Source organism: Mesoplodon bidens (genome assembly GCF_964165515.1).
Source record: "Mesoplodon bidens genome assembly, chromosome: 3".
Lineage (NCBI taxonomy): Eukaryota > Metazoa > Chordata > Mammalia > Artiodactyla > Ziphiidae > Mesoplodon > Mesoplodon bidens.
Window position 1 is genome coordinate 64,491,974 of NC_138178.1, and position 14,845 is coordinate 64,506,818.

Here is a 14,845-nt window from a genome sequence, read left to right on the forward strand (position 1 = left end):
TCACCTTGGTCCCCTCGGATCAGCTGCATCCAGTGCCTGTGGAGGGTGCCCTGGAGCCAAGGGCGGCCAAGCCTACTCAGGCCACAATCAATGGGTATTTCCTAATCGCCCAGGTCCTGCAGGCTGTCCCTGGGGCAGAGACCTGGGGTTCCTGCTGGGCGCTGGGGCAGCAGTCCTGGCTGTTAAGAGTGCTCTTGGGGTCCTTGTCTTCCCCTCTGGCTCTCTGACAGCAGAATTCAGGCTGAGGTGGTCACTGGGTGGGGTTGGTCAGGCCCTTGTGCCCGTGATCAGAGCTGTGAGACAGGTGTGGAGTTGCGAGAGGATCTAGGAATAGAAAATGGTTTCGTGAGCTTGGAACCCAGCATGCTGGGGGTGTTGGGGTGGAGGTGTTGGGGTATCAGGGATGAGGCAGGGCCAGATCATGAGGGCTTAGACTGTCCTATTTCTGCACCCTTCAACATTTGGGGAGACAAAGGAAGTGTCTTCTCCTTAGGAGAAGAACATTTTTCCAACTGTTCAGGTAACATGTTCTCTATGTGTTTATCTATCTATCTATCTATCTATCTATCTATCTATCTATCTATCTAACAGTGTAGAAGTATTTAAAGCATGCAGTTCAACCCCTTCCCATAATCTCTTCCTCGCCAGGGCTAACCACTGCTAACTAGTTCCATATATCATATCCTTCCAGACTTTTTTCTGTGTACTTATAAACATATTTTAAAAGGAAAAACATGAGATCACACTAGATATACTGCCCTGTCACTTGATTTTTCACTTAATATATTGTGTAGATCGTTCTAACCTTCTTCTCTATCGTTTTACGCCCATTGTATGGATGATCTTTAAATTATTTTATCAATTATTAATCCTGTTGGTGGCCATTTAGATTGTTTCCGGTGTTTGGCTATTTATAAACCTCACTCAGAGAACCTCCCAGTTCATACCTCTGTGTGCACTTGTGTTATGGGTCCTTTGGGAATGTTTCTGGAAGTGGACTGTCTGGGTCAGAGGTTACGCACATTTCAAGGTTTGATCCATAGGCCAGATCAACCTCCAGAAACTTGTGCCCACTTACCGTGTACAAGAGGCCTCCTCCCTTCACCCTTGCCAACCATGACATTATCAATCCCTGCCAATCTGATAGGTAAAACTGATTTCTTTTACATTTCTTTGATCACTAATGAAGTTGAGCATATCTGTGTACATTTTTTGGCCATTTCAACTTATTTGTGAATTGCCTATGTATGTCACGCCCTCAGCTCATTTTTCTATTCATCTGTCCCTTTATTCAGTAAGCATTGATTGAGCACCTATTACGTGTTAGGTACTGTTTTGGTTAGGGACCTAACAGTGAACAAAAGTGACCAAAAAAATCCCCCGCTGCTCCATGGAACGAGCTCTAGTGAAGGAGAGACAGCCAAGGGAAAATAAACAAGTGAAATACAGTGTGTGTAGTATGCGTGTTAGGTGCTAAGGAGAAAAAATCAAGCAGGTGAGGGGATGGGAGGTGCTGGGTGACTTGAATATGGTAGTCAGCAAGGCCTTACTGGGAGGTGGCAGTAAAGAAAAGACCTGTAGGAAGCGAGAGAATGAATCACACAGATGTCTGGGGCCCTGAGTCAGGAGCAGGCCTGGCCTGTTCAGGGCTCAGTGAGAAGGCCAGTGTGGCTGCAACAGGGTGAGGGAGGGAGAGAGTGGGATGTGTGACCAGAGAGGCATCAAGAGCCAGATCACGCAAGGCCTTGTGGGCCACCCTAAAGCCTTGGCTTTTACTCAGAATGAAGCAGGGAAAGCAGGGAGACATGGAAGGTTCTGAATAGTGATATGACATGATCTGAATTTCATTTTAACCAGATCATTCCAGCTACTGTGAAGGGGGCCAGAATGGAAGCAGGGAGATCAGTCAGTAGACTGTTGCAGTGATCCAGGGAAGAGATGGTGGCGGCTTGGACCAGGGGATCTTGATGGAGGTGGGGAGAAGTGGACAGATTCTGGGTGCTTGTTAATGGTAGAGCCAATAGGATTTCCTGACAGATTGGATGAGGTGGTGTGTGTGTGTGTGAGAGAGAGGGAGCCAAAGATTACTGTCTTAGTCATTTTAAGCTGCCATAACCAAATACCATAGTCTGGGTGGCTTAAACAACACACATCTATTTCTCATACTTCTTTAGACTGGGAAGTCCAAGATCAAGGTGCTGGCAGACTCAGTTCTTGGCGAGGACCCTTTGCTTGGCTAGCAGATAACTACCATCTCGCTATGTGCTTATGTGACTTCTTTGTGTGCACACGGAGAGACCAAGCTCTGGTGTCTCTTCCTCTTCTTACAAGGTCACTAATACCATCATGAGGGCCCCACCTTCATGACCTCATCTAACCCAAATTACCTCCTAAAAGTCCCACCTCCAGATACCATCACATTGGGAGTTGGGCTTCAACATACAAATCTTGGGAGACACAAACATTCAGTCCATAACAATGACTCCAAAGGTTTTGGCCCACGTAGGGAAAAGGATGGAGCTGCCATCAACAGAGACAGGGCAGAGAAGTGGGTTTGGTGTAAGGGGGGAGAAGAGCTCAGCTGTGGATAGGACTGGCTACATAATGTGTGGGGGCCAGAGCTAAATGCAAGTGGGTAGCCCTTTGTTTAAAAAATAATGTTAAGAATTTCAAAGTGGTGACAGTAGAGCATTAAACTAAGCCTGGGACCTTTCTGAGTGTAGGGCCCAGTACGACTGCCCAGGTGGCATACCTGTGAGCAGGCCCTGGCTGTGGACATGTAAAGTGTGAGATGCTAGTAGACATCTGAGTAGAAATGGATACGTGAGGATGGAGTTCAGAGGCTAGGTCTGAGCTGGAGATACAGATGTGGGGTCATCAGCATAAAGATAGCATTTAAAGCTATGAGATTGGATAAGAGCATCAGAGGAGTTGAGTATAGGTAGAAAAGAGAAGACCTAGTCCTGGAGCCTCCTTTGGTCCGAAGTTAGGGAGCTGAGGAGGCACCGAAAAGGTGACTGAGAAGGTGCAATGAATGAGGTGGAAGAGAGCCAGGTATGCTATCCTGGAAGCCAAGGGCAAGACATGTTTCAAGCATAAGGTCGAGTAAGATGCAGACTGAGCATTGATCATGCATTAGCAGTGGGGAGGTCACAGGGGACCTTGGTTCAATGATGGTGGGAGGGTGTGTGCAATGCATCTTATTGAATTGCAGGAGCAAACTGATTTGTAAGAGGGTAAAAGATTTAACCCTTTTGCCTGTCATATGTTGCAAATTGTTTTTTCACAGTTTTGTGGGGGTTTTTTTGTCATTTAAATTTATGGAGTTTTTTTTTAAACCCCTTAAAAGTTTTAAATTGTCCCGTGGTCAAGTCTGTCACTATTTTCCTTTAGAGTTTCTGGCCTTACCCACTGAAGAGTTTTGAAAAGTTGTCTTATGTTGTTTTCTAGTTTTTATGATATTTAAAAATATTTAAATACCTAGTTCATTCGGAGTGTTCTTATGTGTGTGGTTTGAGGACAGGGATCTGCATGGTTTCTCCCCAAATAACTAGCCAGTTGTTTGGACACTGTTTATTGAGTGAGCTGTCCTTTCTCCCTGCTCTGAAGCTCCACTTCTATCATGTGCCAAATGTCCTCACACTCTCATGTCTGCCCAGGCCTTGCTGTTTGATTCCATTGATCTTTGCCTGGGGAAAGATTTAGGAAGTCCAGAGAATAGGTAGACTTGGCGATTGATTAGGGCTAGCGTGTGAGGAGGTGGGAGGAGTGGAGGGAAGAAACAAAGGGAAGTTGGGGATGATGGGAGCTCTACAGTGTTGAGGACCTCCTATGTGTTGTCACAATTCCGCAAGCTTGGTATTCTATACATGCGTCCGCAGATGAGGAAACTGAGGTTCAGAGAGGTTTCATCACGTGTCCAGTGGCGTCAACTCTTAGCAGGTGGAGTCAGCCTGGGAGGCTGCTCTCTGGGCTCCCATGACTGTGTTCTATTCATGCCAGTGACAGGGGAGGTGAGAGGGGTTGCGTTTCACGGAGGCTGGAAGGGCTCCAGACACAAAATACCACCCCACCCCCCGCTCAGCATTCCCGCCTGCCATTTGGCTGGCTCTTGAAGGTTTTCCCACTTCAAAGAGCAACCTGTTAAAACCAAAATACTCCTGGCAGGGAATCACACGTTAAGTTTACAGCTAACATCTTAATTATCAGTTAACACCTCTGCAGGGATGAACTGACAGCCAGTTGAGGACACTGAAGGGGGGCCTATTCCATGTGTATCTGGGTTGGGGAAGGCCAGGAGAGGGGAGGGGTGAAAGCGGAGGGGACAGGTACCTGGCAATTCACAGCTTTTTCCTGGAAAAGAGGGAGGTGGAGCTGGATCCTTGTGGGAGGGGAAGGGAGGGGCATGGCAGCTTCTCCACGGAAGCCTGGGGCTGGGGCTCCTAGAGGACCTGGTGTCTACTAGACACGTGCTGTGTCCTGGACACAGAGGAGGTTGTCATCTGCTCAGTCTTGTTCTCAAGAAAGTCAGGAAATCAGCCACCACGATCTACCTTGGGCATCAGCTGCCAACAGTCGCTCAGAGCTGGGATCTGTCTCAGGCACCCAAACACTGGATCTGTCACCCAGGCCTGAGGATTTGGGGGAGGTGAGAGGCTGATGCCTCTGGAACCTCCTCTCTATCTTTTTTTTTTTTTTTTTGCGGTGTGTGGGCCTCTCACTGTTGTGGCCTCTCCCGCTGCGGAGCACAGGCTCCGGACGCACAGGCCCAGTGGCCATGGCTCACGGGCCCAGCCGCTCCGCGGCATGTGGGATCTTCCCAGACCGGGGCACGAACCCGTTTCCCCTGCATCGGCAGGCGGACTCTCAACCACTGCGCCACCAGGGAAGCCCCCTTCTCTCTATCTTTGAGATCCAGTCTGCTCTACGGGTCAGGGCTCCGTGCGTGACCTTGGTCGCAGCTCTGTGTGTGAGGAGGGTCCAAGCTCACTGTGTGACTAAGGATGAAGCTCTGTGTTTGACCAGCGTTGAGGCTTCTAGTGTGATGGGGGTTGGAGCTCCATGTGTCAGGAAGGTCCGGGCTCCCTGTGTCACCAGAGTGGGGCTTGGTGTGTCACCAGAGTCTTGGCTCCCTGTGTGATCAGGGTCGGGGGTCCCATGTGACTAGGGTCAGGGCTCAACGTGTGACCAGGGCTGCAGCTCCTTGTGTGAGGGGGGTCGGGACTCGGTGTGAGCAGGCTTCGGGCTCAGCATGTGAGCAGGCTTTGGGCTCAGTGTGTGAGGAGGGTCTCAACTCGGTGTGTGGGACCAGGCTCTGGGTGCGTGGGAAGAAGATCAGGGCTCCTTGTGTGAACAGGATTGGCACTCAATGTGTGACCAGGCTCAAGGGTCAATGTATGAACAGGTTAGGAGGGGCTTTCTCCCCACCTTTACTTCACTCTGAACAGCAGGGAATGATCTGTGTCTTTGGGGGATATTTGTGTCCACATTTAACTGGCTGCCCAGCTGCTTCATCACTGTGTTGGACTCTGACTTAGCCTTCCTGGGACTCCGGGGCTAAGAGCAGCTCCCTCATCTTCCCTATTCCTCCCTATCTTGTCCCTCCTCTCCCCGTTTCTCCCTTCCCCTCCCCTCCTCTCCTCTGCCAGCCAACGCTTTGCACCCAGTTGCTGGCAGACAGACCCGGAGACACCCAGATACCCTTCCAGCTTGAGGCTGGCCCGAGTCCTGGGTAACCTACAGTCAGGCACACTTCCAGCTCTTCCCTCCTTCTCACCTGCACACCCTCCCTAAGGTGCTCAAGTGCTCAACTGGGGAGGGAGCCTCATGGGAGGGGGCAGGTAGTGATGAAGTCGGACTTCCAGGAGGGGAGGAACTGAGCTTGATGCCTAGGAACAGGCTGAGAGAGGCTCCAGAAAGGGGACCTATGGGAGAAAAGGCTGGGGCTCTCTGGAGGTGCTGGAGGTGGGGCCTGTCAGTGAGTTGGGGAGCAGCTGGGAGGTGTGAGGGATCAGATGGAGGAGGCCTCCATGGCCACCTGAAGACCTCTTTAGCAGTTCAAACCTGCAGTAGGAATGCCTAGAGTGGAAAATAGACCCAATCGTTCATTCAGCAAATGGGCACCTAGTTGTCTAGACTAGGCACATCTGTGAACCAAACAAAAAGTAGTTTCCTGCCCTGCAGGACCTGCCAGTCTACAGCGAGGCCATGACTGAAGGAGGAGTAAAGGGCCTCACCCTGCCCACCTCCTCCCGTCCACCCAATGGCCCCCAGGGCATCTCCACAAACACAGGGGCTCACGGGGCTAGTACTGGAAACCTGCTGTCCTTGAGGGACCTGAAAGGGAAGCTGAAAGAGAGGATTCCCTTCAGCTGATGGATGGTTCTGGGAGGGAGGATGGCCGAGACAAGGAGAAGGTGAGAATGAGAGGAAGGGGAGAAGGAGCCCCCTCCCTCTGCGACTCCTACCAGAGCAGAGAAAGCGGATGGGCCCTCTCAGGCATCGTCCCATTTGGCCCAGGACTGTCCCAGTTTTAACACTTCTCAGTCCTGGGATGGTTGGTCACCCTACCAGAAAGCCATTCTGCACCGGAGGCTTAGCCTCTGCCCCTGGCAACCCACAGCGTCCAGGCAAGCCGTGCTGGGCCTCTTAGGACTCGGATGTCTAGGTCATGGTGCCGGCTGTGCCTAGGAATTGTGGGAAGCAACTCTGGGCTCCCTGGGGGGCGGGGTTGCTGAGGAAGGAGCGAGGGGCAGGGGTCTCACCGCAGTGGCTGAGATGCCTCTAGGGCCCCAGGGGATTGAGGCCAGATCCAGTAGGTGCACTTGATTCTGAGACCTGAGGAATCTGGGGGTTCTTGAGGCAGGAAGCAGCAGCAGAGCTGTCCATGCTTTTGTGTCCATCTTCCTCTGCCCACCAGAGTCTGGCTACCAGCTGCCCTGGTCATCCTGTACCGGGTTGGGAGGCCTGGCTTCTCTGTCCTGCCCCCGACTTGCCATGTGACCTTAGTTCAGTCAATCCTGAACCTGGGCCTCTGTGGCCTTACCTGAGATACGTCTGTAACTCTGGACCAGAGCTGTCTGAGGGAGGGACTCTGGACCAAAGCACAAAATGTGGCCTGGGTTAACATGCTGCTGTGGTCACTGTTGTGGCTCAAGTGCCTGCCCTTGGGATGCCAGCTCTGGGGACCACTGAGGAGCCTCAGGTAGGGCCGAATCTCCATTCTTGTTGGGGAGACAGATGTATGAACTAGAGGTTGAAAATTGGAGGCCCCAGCCAGGGATGTGGCTTATGGATAGGTTTTGTTCCATTTTAAACAATTTGTTTTTTCTCACTGAGATATAATTCACGTACCATAAAACTTACCATTTTAAAGTGTACAATTCAGTCTTTTTTAGTATATTCACAAGATTATGCAACCATCATCAGTATCTAATTCCAGAGCATTTTCCTCACCTCAAAAGGAAACCCTGTACTCATTAGCAGTTACTCCCCCTCTTTCCATCCCCCAGGCCCTGGCAACCACTAATCTGCTTTCTGTCTCTATGGATTTGCCTATTCTGGACATTTCATATAAATAGAATCATACAAGAGATGGCTTTCTGTGACTAGCTTCTTTCACATAACAATGTTTTCAAAGTTCATCCATGCTGTAGCATGTGTCAGTATTTCATTCTTTTTTATGGCCTGATAACATTCCGTTCTCCGGATATTCCATATTTTGTTTATCCATTTGTTCATGGACATTTAGATATTTCCACTTTTTGGCAATTATGAACACTGCCACTATGAACATTTGTGTAACGGTCTTTGTGGGAACCTGTTTTCCATTCTCTTGGGTTTATCCCAGGAGCGGAATCACTGGGCCATAAAGTGGCTTGGTGTTGATGCCTTAGGCAGGGTATGTGCTCTCTCTACTTCTCAGGTCCTGCCCATCTCCCGATTGCATTACCTACACCTCTTCACTCACTGTCACTTCCCCTCTGGTCCCTGTAGGCATCTAAGTTTTCAGCCCTTGATTACAGAACAGAGATGGAGAGAAACACAGGGGGCTGTAGGAGCCAGAGAAGGTTCCTGACCTGGGGAGGGGTCCGGGAGGGCTTTCTGGAGGAGTTATCACTTGAGCTTAATTTAGGCTGAGTGGACATTTTTTTTTTTTTTTTGTGGTACGTGGGCCCCCCACCGTTGTGGCCTCTCCCGTTGCGGAGCACAGGCTCCGGACTCGCAGGCCCAGCAGCCATGGCCCACGGGCCCAACCGCTCCACGGCATGTGGGATCTTCCCGGACCGGGGCACGAACCCGTGTCCCTTGCATCGGCAGGCGGACTCTCAACCACTGCGCCACCAGGGAAGCCCGACATTTTCTTTTTTGTTGTTAAACTTTTAGCTGCACCACGCGGCATGTGGGATCTTAGTTCCCTGACAAGGATCGAACCCGAGCCCCCTGCAGTGGAAGCACGGAGTCTTAACCACTGGACCGCCAGGGAAGTCCTGAGTGGACTTTAAAAAATAATAATAAATTTATTTACTTATTTACTTATTTTTGGCTGCGTTGGGTCTTCGTGGCTGTGCGGGGGCTTTCTCTCGTGGCGAGCAGGGGCTACTATTAGTTGCGGTGCGAGGGCTTCTCATTGTGGTGGCTTCTCTTGTTGTGGAGCTCGGGCTCTAGGCGCGTGGGCTCAGCAGTTGTGGCTCTTAGGCTCTAGAGTGCAGGCTCAGTAGTCGTGGCGCACGGGCTTAGTTACTCTGTGGCCACGTGGGATCTTCCCGGACCAGGGATTGAACTCGTGTCCCATGCATTGGCAGGCGATTCTTAACCACTGCGCCACCAGGGAAGTCCCCTGAGAGGGCATTTTTAGGGGCAAAAGGAGTGAGGGAGAGTTCTCCAGCGGGAAGCAGAAGCAAAGAGGTGTGAAACCTCTTCCTCTTCCTCTTCCCTGAGGGGTGAGCCCTGGGGGGCCGGGGGGGCGGTGCTCCAGGGGCTAGCTGAGCTACCCTCTCTCCCTTCCTCTAGCGCTTACCTCCTGTCTGTCTTCTCTCTCTCTCAGTCTTCTCTGTTTCTCTGTTTTCTTTTTTTTTTTTCCTGTCCTTTCTGTCGTTTGTTTGGGGAACTGCAAACAGTTCGACCAGGCTGGAGAGGAGAAGAGGGAAGATGAGGGAGTGAGACAAGCCAGTGGCCTTAAGCCCCTGCAGAGAGAGCAGGGTGGGGTGAGGGGCAAAAGGATGGGGGACTGCGGCCCTTCCTTAGCTAGGGGCCGAGTCCGAGAACCTAGCACAGAGGTGACCCTGAGCCAGAACACTCCATGCCCCAAATGGCATCCAATTTTCCTTCCCTTGGGGGCAGGTGAGAGGTGGGATGGGCCCCGCCAGGCTGGACCGGGCCTGCAGGCAGAGGCACAGTGAGGGTCCCAGACTCAGAGCTGCGCACACATCTTCCCAGGTTTCTGCTCCACTACTTAATGGGTAATTATACCCTGACATGCACGGAGGCAAAGAAGGGATTTTCTGTGAAGCAAAATCTCCCATGAAATATTCAGGCCATGCTGGGCTTCGCTTCCCAGGCACCTAACCACTGCTGCTTGGCTTGGCCACAGTTTGAGAGGCCACATGTACCTAGAAGGCCGCATGGGGCTTTTTATTTCCTTCTCGATAGGGAGAGTTTTTCATGGACTAGGAAGAATCTTGGCTTTGGGCCTAAGATGCTGCGTACATACGTGTGTGTGGTGTGTGTTTGCCTGTGTCGCCTCTGCACGTTCATTTATGAACTTGGCCGTACGTGTGTATTCTGAGGATGCGTGCTTACACATGCCTGTGATGCACCCTGGCATGGACAGTGCATTTCACACGGCTCTCTGGGTTGTTTCTGAAGGTGCTTCTCCACTGGGCCCTGTTCTCTGATTCTGGGGAGGCTGCCTATGAGACTCTCTTGGTGGGTGAAAGTCCACCCTGTGTGTGAGTTCTGCCTGTGACCGGCGTGGCACTCAGGGTTGTGGGTTTGCCCTGAAAGCCTTGAAGTCCTCACAAGTTCGGGGGCTCAGAGGTGTCAGCTGGTTTGCTGCACATTTGAGTCAAGCTTTGCCTCTCTTCTCTCTGGCTTATCATTTGTTTGGTTTCCACCAAGTTTTGAGTGCTTGATGGAGGCTTGGGGGAGCATGTTTGCTTCTGAGAGTTCATTGAACTGGGACATGTCTGTCTCTTTGTCAGTGCCCCCGAGCCCCTAACCCTAACCCCACTTGTCTCCTCTGGCCCTTAAAGCCCCTGTATTTGCACTGAGGGTCACCCTTCTCAACCCTTGCTTTTGCACTTAATTTACTCCTCCACATTGCACAGGATAGGCAGGACTAGAATTATTGTACCCTTTTGGCAGATGAGGAAACTGAGATCCAGAGAGGCAAAAGACATGCCTGAAGTCACGTGGTGAACCAGGGCTTCAAGCAAGATCACAACTTCTCCTCCCTGTGTATGTTACCCTTTGCCTGCAGCTGCAGCCCTGGCCCTTGGTAGAGGGGACCCTGCCCAGAGGAAACAGTCCCCAGTTTCATGAATGAATCGAGCTGGAGGGTGCTGCCTTCTCCACATGGAGCTCTCCTCTCCTCTGTCATCATTCAACATTGTCCTGGGGAGACAGCCACAGGGCTCTCTTCATCTCCAAATCAACAGGCAGGGACGCAGAGGCAATAATATTGACGTCCATCATTGATATTTCCTTATTGTGGCTGTAATTAGCAATACTTCCATGGCTGAGGCTCGATCTGGCAGACAAGTGGAGGATCTCCAGCTTGTTAATGTCAGCCCGTTAATGTCACACTGACATGGCTGATGGGAGGGGGGGTGGCCTTAGGTAGGGAGAAGGAGAAGCGAGAGGCTGAGCAGGAGGTCGACAGCTCTTCCCTCCTCCCAGGCACTTGTTCTCCTTGAGCACAGCCCACTAGAGCACGCTTCGTCCCGTGTACCCCAAGAGAGTTCACTTCCCAGGTTGCCTCCTTCACCCCATGCCCCCTCGCCCCTCCCTGTTCTGCCAGGACAGCTTGGATTAAACAGAGGCGTCCACACCCCTGGGAAAGTCCACAGGCATCAGCCTGAGGTCCCTCACATCTCAGGAAGCCTCCCCAGAGTTGGGAAAGCAGCTCCTCAGCCCTCTTTCTCCTCCAGCTGGGAGAATGCCCCCCAACCCCACCCCCAGTCCTGCCACATCAGATCTGCATGCCCCTGCTGGCGCTGGCCTCCACAGCAAGGCAAACACAGCCCCTTCCAGCAGGTCCTAGCACACCTTCTCTCATCCGTGTACATTCTGAGCAAAAGGGCTAAGATTAGCACTCCCAGACCCTTGGGAAACTACTTGTCCATTCAGTGAAGCCTTCCCCTCTTTCCTCCTCTCAGGGTCCCTCCACCCAGATCTCTTTAGATGCGTTGGTTCCTTGAGCAGAGAAAGCCAAACCTAACATCCTCTGGTGAGGCTGATTTACTCAGCCCTAGACATCTCCCCACCTCCCTTGCTGCCAGCCTTCCTATTCTCTGCATGCCTAGTCTAGGGCTGCTTCTAATGCTAAAACAAATAATAGTGGCTGTTCTTGTTCCTTGGGTGCTTATTCTGTGCCAGGCACTGTTAAAAGCATCTTATAAGCATTTGATCCTCATAACAACCCTATGGGATAAATACACATATCATCCCCATTTTACAGATGAAGAAAACTGAGATGCACGGAAATTAAGCTAGCTGCCCAAGATCACAGGGCCGCTAAGAGGTGGGCAGCATGAACCAGGATGTGTGGCTCCCAAGCCACCCTCCTCTGCCTCTAGCTTTAGCCCATCAAGTCGTTTCTTCCACCTGCATCTCTACTTCATGAGCTCCCAGGGCAGGCAGGCACCACATCTTCCTTGGTCCCACAACACGTGCTCATGATCGGCAAATGAGGCAGTGGTGGCAACAACACATTCTTTGGAGCTCTGCGTCATGCAGATGGTTCCCCTCCCAGGGCTCTCTGCTGCTCCCAGGAGCACCGTGCACTCCCTGAGGACGGAGGCTTCATACACTGTATGCCTCGCTGGTGGTGTCTGCTGAATGAGGGACCAGCATCTGACTGTAAGGCTCCCTAAAGCACATCTACCCCCTTGAAAGAGACCTTCAAAGCTGTGTCTCAGCTTACGCTGGGCCTTGGCAAGGATGTCCACACGTTCGCATCGTTCATTCATTCATTCATTCATTCATTCAATAAATATTTGCTGGATGCTGGGTACTCAGTGCCAGGCCCTAAGGAGAGCCTTAAGCATGCTGAGATGAAGGTTCTGGCCATGCCCTGGGGGAGCCCACAGCCAGTCAGGACAAGAGCATAGCCAGACTTGACCAGTGCCGGGTTAAGACTTACCCCGTGGAGACAGTACCAGAGCATCATGTGGGTATGAGCACAATGGGGGAGGAAGGCTGCACAGAGGAGGAAACATTTGAATAGATTCATTAAGGAGACGGAAGCGTTTTCAGACTGATGGAGAGGGAAGGTCATCACAGCAAAGGAACAGCCTGTGCAAAGGCTCTGAGTCTGAGAGAGCCAGGCAAACTCAGGAAAAGGCAAGGAGTTCAATTACAGAATACCCAAGGGGGCCTGGCTGTGGAGACAGGGTAGGGGTGGCTGAGGGAGCTGTCGGGAGGACGGGTGCACCTCCTCTCTCCTGCAGATGCTGGAGAGATGCACTGCAGGGCGTGTGAGGACAGAGGCCAGGGCTTCTGCAGATGGTCACAGGCCCAGCACACATGCTGGGGAAGCTCAGCGTTGCTCCTTTCCTGCCTGGTGTCGGGTGAGGCGTGGACAGGTCAGCATCCATGGGTGGTGACTGAGCCCGCTGTGGAGGGGGTGTGTGAGGACAAAGGGTATCCTGACCATGCTGGAAGGCTGCCTCATGCTCAGGAACTAGGTGCTCTGGGCTGCAGCTGGCCTGGAGCGTACCTATGGCTGTGGCTGCATCCACCTGTGCCACACCTCCAGTCCTCACAGTGACCCCTCCGGTGGGGTCAGCCTTATCGGGCAGAAGGGCGACTGAGGCCCCACAGGGGCAGGGCCATGCCCAGGGTCTCACACGAGTAGTGGATGAGCATAGCGTTCCCCCCGCCCTTCAGCGGGATGTTGGGGTCCTCAGCAAGGACAAACCCCCCAGCTCTCAGGGTTCAGGATGGAGCCAAGGTGGCCGCCCTGCAGGGCGCAGAGAAGGCCTGGCTGGAGAGGAGTTGGTGCCGGGCCTGCCGAGAGCAGAGGTCTGGCAAGGAGCCTGGAATGTGGCAGAGGAGGACACCTCCCTCTGGAGTCTTACAACAGGAAGGTTTTCAAGGATTTACCTTGAGCCCCTAGTAGTCTCTGGGGAAAGTTTCTCCCCCATGCCTCTTGGGGCCCAGAAGAGCCCACGAGGGAACCGACCATTGTCCACTGTGTGCCCGTGAGTGTACCAGCTCATACTTGAGTGTACAGCCCTGCTTCTGTTTGCACATGCAGGTCTCTGTGTATGTCATGTGTGTGTGTGTGTGTCTGATGGAGTGTGACCCTGTGAGTACAATTCTACATCTGTATGTGTACACCACAGCCCCCAGCCATGACCAGCAGCCCTACCAGACAAACCCTTTTCCTTCCACCGGAGCCAGAAAGCTACCGAACCTCCTGCTGCCAGGCCTGGGCCCAGCTCTGCCCTCCCCTCACGAAGCCCTTCCCTGAGTGCTAAGGTCTAATCCCTTGGGGACAGGCATTGTGGGTAGACCTGGCATCAAGGGGACAGCTCACGCTGGGAGGGGCCATCCAGCTCTTTTTTGTGCTCGCCCCCTCCCTACCCAACCCTAAGTGCCTGCCATGGGATCCTGAGAGGTAGGTACCCTCCCCCTGCCACTTGTACAGCCCCCATGATGGGGAGCTCATTGCCTTCCAGGGCAGCATCAGTGTGACCTGTGGGACACTGCCCAGGAAGGAGAGGTCAGGAAGGCCAGAGGGTGGGGTTAAGGCTCAGCCCTGACCACTCAGGGCCTGGGGCTCTCCCCCAACAGCCAGGCCTGGGGCTCCAGCTCCTGGTGGCAAGATCAGGCCCGAGTATTCTGGGCCTTTCACCTTGTTGTCAAGAGCATATTTTAGCTATTAGTGATAGAGCAAGGGATTTGGGGAGGATTTCTCTCTCATTTCCCAGAGCTTTCAGCAAGCTTCCTCCCTTCCCACCACCCCTCTGCCTGCCAGGACTGCGAATAACACACACACGCATGCACACACGCATGCACACACACTCATACCCGGTGTTCCTATGTGGCTGAGAGAGAGGGAGAGAAATCTGGGTCAGTCTCCCAGGGAAAGCTCCGTGACATCTCCCCACCTTCCCCAGCAGATGCTCAGTGTTGCAGACTCAGACTGTGGTCTGAAGGCCAAGACCTGTCTCAGTCCTGCCTCAGATGCCCTGTGGTGGGACCCCAGACTCACCCCTCCTGGCCCCTCCCTGGGCCTCTCTGTCCAGGTGACCTCATGTTCTGGCCTCAGTGTTTCCCCAGCCAGGCCCCGGGAATCACAGTTCATTTTTGCCACTCTCTGCTGATTGCATGGAGGGTGGCGGAAGCTCTCCCTTCCCCCATTGGACCCTCCAGCTTCAGCCCCTGGGCTCTGGGGATGAGGGGTGGAGTGGTTGGGGAGGCCTGGCTGGAGCTGGGGCCTGTGTAGTAGCACTCCCATGGAGAGAATGCCTGGCACAGAGGAGGGACCCCTAGTGGTGGAGTTTCAGGCAACTGGCAGGGTCTGAGGTCTGGGTAGGATGCCTCAGGGGTGGGAAGGGGTTTCCAAGAGAAGGTGGACAGATAAACGGCTCAAGACATTACTTCCCTTTCAGGATGG

General features: G+C 52.8%; 1 protein-coding gene across 1 annotated transcript in view; it reads left to right on the forward strand.

Moving 5' to 3' along the window:
* Positions 1 to 14,845, forward strand: part of LINGO1 (leucine rich repeat and Ig domain containing 1) — an 82,896-nt gene that overhangs the window by 17,369 nt on the left and 50,682 nt on the right. The window lies entirely within an intron of this gene.